Here is a 3082-nt window from a genome sequence, read left to right on the forward strand (position 1 = left end):
TCTTATATTTGTATTTTTTTAGTTATTATAGAATTTTTTACAAATTAGAGTTTGTGTGGAAAAGAGATTTTTGAGTTCAAGATAATTTAGGAATATATATTTATTTATTTACTAGATAAAAATAAGAAAAATAAATAAATTTTATAAGATTTGAAGTTAGTTGTTATAAAGAATTCCTAATTAATTAGGAATGTTTTATTTTAAACTTTATATATATATATATTATAATTTTCTGTAAAATTTGTTTCTCTCTTTTTTTAAAAAAAAAAATTATTTTATCATTATTTTTTTTAATTATTTTATAAAGTTTGTCTTCTTCTCCTCTTTTTTTATTTTTTAATAATTTTTGTTACCTTTTTTTTTACGTTCTTTTTTCATTCATTTTTTTTAATTTCTTATTTTATTTTTTTTTTTCATTCTGCTTCTTTCTTATTTTTTTTATTTTTTTTATTTTTTTTTATTTTAGATTTTATATATTTGTTTTTTTTTCTTTAAATCTGTTTCTCTCTTTTTTTTTTCCTTTTTTATTTTTTCATTTTTCACGTTTTTTTTCTTCGTTTTGTTTTTATTTTCTGTTTCTTTTTTTTAAAAAAATCTGTTAATTTTTTTCTTTTTTTTTATTTTTTCTTTGTTTTATGCTTTCTTGTTGTTTTTTTAATTTATTTATTATTTTTTATTCTTTTGTTCTCTTTATATAATTTCTCAAATTTTACTTTTTTTTATAATTATTAATAGTAATTATCACTATTTTATCATGAATCTCTACATGAAATTTATAATTCTACTTAGATAAAAAAATTACTAAATATTTATATATCCTAATCTAACAAGTCTAGAATAAATTCAACAAAAATCTTCCAAAGTGAAAATAGACATAAAGATATATTAATCTATTTAAATTCAACAATTCAATATCATAGCGACATAAATTGCAAAATCTATCTAAAAACATAATAATAATAATAATAACGTAACAATAATCAATATAATACATGTGATTTGGAGTATTTCATGCTATTGGAATCAACTTTTCATAGAAGTAATATTATTTAAATCAAGCGAGAATTTATAGTTACCTTGCTGCGAAAATTGATACCACAAAACCGAGCTGTTATCCACAAATTCGGAATCACGATCAAATCTCTAACTCTAACCTAATTCTCACAAGAAATAACTCGTTTTTTTCTCTGTGTGTTTGCTTGTTTTTTTCTTTTTTTTGTCTATCATTCTAAGTTTTTTGTGTGTTTTCTGTATTTCTCTCTGTCTATTTTTTTCTGGTGGACGGGGGTTATATAATATTTTTTGGGTGAGAATCTGGTGCTAATTAAAAGGAACGTAATAGAGTGAGATTAGGATTTATTTTTTAAAATTAGTTGAGAAAATTGGGTTTGAGATAAGGATATAAAATAAATAAATAATAATAATCGAAAATTAACCAAAATAAAAATAAATAAATGTGTAAAGTTTGTAAAACAAACGCCCAAAAGAGAGAGAGAAAAAAAATAAAAATAAATAATAAATAAATGGGATGAATTTTTTTAGTCTAATAAGTTAGGAAGTTGGGAATAATTAGGACAAGGTAAAACAAATTTGAAATCTTTAGGACTCCTCTTTTCTTTTCTTTTTCTATACTTTTTTATAATATTTTCTATATTATTCTTATTTTTAGACTAGATAATTAACAAATAACTTAAATTACCAACTTCTATTTATCAATTTTTTTTTATTAAATTATAATTGATCTTCTAATTTTTATTACTATACAATTTATTATTATTATTTTATTTTATTTTAAATATAACCCTTTTTAAATAAGTGTAAAATATGTTATGTTTTGGTAAAAAAATTAGGTGTTCACAGTATGCCCCTCTTTGCTTGAAAACATGAAAAGTTTTCATGTAAAGACGTGAACAATGTGACTAATTTTTTACTGAAACATTTATGGCAAAAATGTGAAAAATTTATAATATAGAAAAGGTTTGACTGTGTCCTAACTTTTTAAAAAATACCTATCCTAAGTTGATGATAAGGAGTCAGGCGTAGTTCCAATGAGTTAGGTAGTCGAGTGAGGTTTTGTCGAGATTACGGTTCGTAGCTCCAGCTATTACATAAAGAAAACAAAATGCAGAAGGAAAGATATGAAATCCTATCTACTCCGATAGTGCTAAGTCTTCATTTTGAATTCTCGGATATCGCTTCACCATCTTTGGTAAGTTCATCAATTCCGAACTTTGCTCTGGACATATGAGTTTAAGACTTGAAACTTCATGACTTGACTTCAGCTACTGACGTTCTTCCGCATGATATTCTTGAAATCTTGTTTTCTTGAAAAGATGAATTCTTTTATTTTTGAACTGCAAATTTGTGTACTATGTAGAAACCCGCACAGAAAACAAATTTTTCTATCTAGTTTGCACTAGGAAATTTTGTGAGCTATTGATGAAAGCTATAAAAGTCTATACTAATAATAAAAATAATGTTTTTTTAGCCTATTAGAAAATGTAAAAAAATAAGACAAAAGAGAGTTTTGTACCTAAATTGCAATCAGGGGTTATTGTGCCCTGTGAAGACATGAAAAATAAAATATGGGTTATTGTGCCCTCTGAAGGCATGAAAAATAAAATAGGGGTTATTGTGTCCTATATGCAACCAGGGTTATTGTGCCCTGTGAAGAAAATGATAGGGGTTACTGTGCCCTATATGCAATCAAGGGGTTATTGTGCCCTCTGAAGACATGAAAAAATAAAATAGGGGTTATTGTACCCTGTGAAAACATGAAAAATAAGATAGGGGTTATTATGCCCTGTGAAAATATGAAAAATAGGATAGGGGTTATTGTGCCCTATATGCAACCAGGGGTTATTGTACCCTGTGAAAACATGAAAAATAGGATAAGGATTATTGTGCCCTATATGCTACCAAGGGTTATTGTGCCCTGTGAAGACATAAAAAATATGATAGGGTTATTGTGCCCTATATGCAACCAGGGGTTATTGTGCCCTGTGAAGATATGAAAAGTAAAATAGGGGTTATTGTGCCCTATGAAGACATGATTATATATATATATATATATATATATATA

This window comes from Solanum pennellii, chromosome 4 (assembly GCF_001406875.1).
Source record: "Solanum pennellii chromosome 4, SPENNV200".
Taxonomy (NCBI): Eukaryota; Viridiplantae; Streptophyta; class Magnoliopsida; order Solanales; family Solanaceae; genus Solanum; species Solanum pennellii.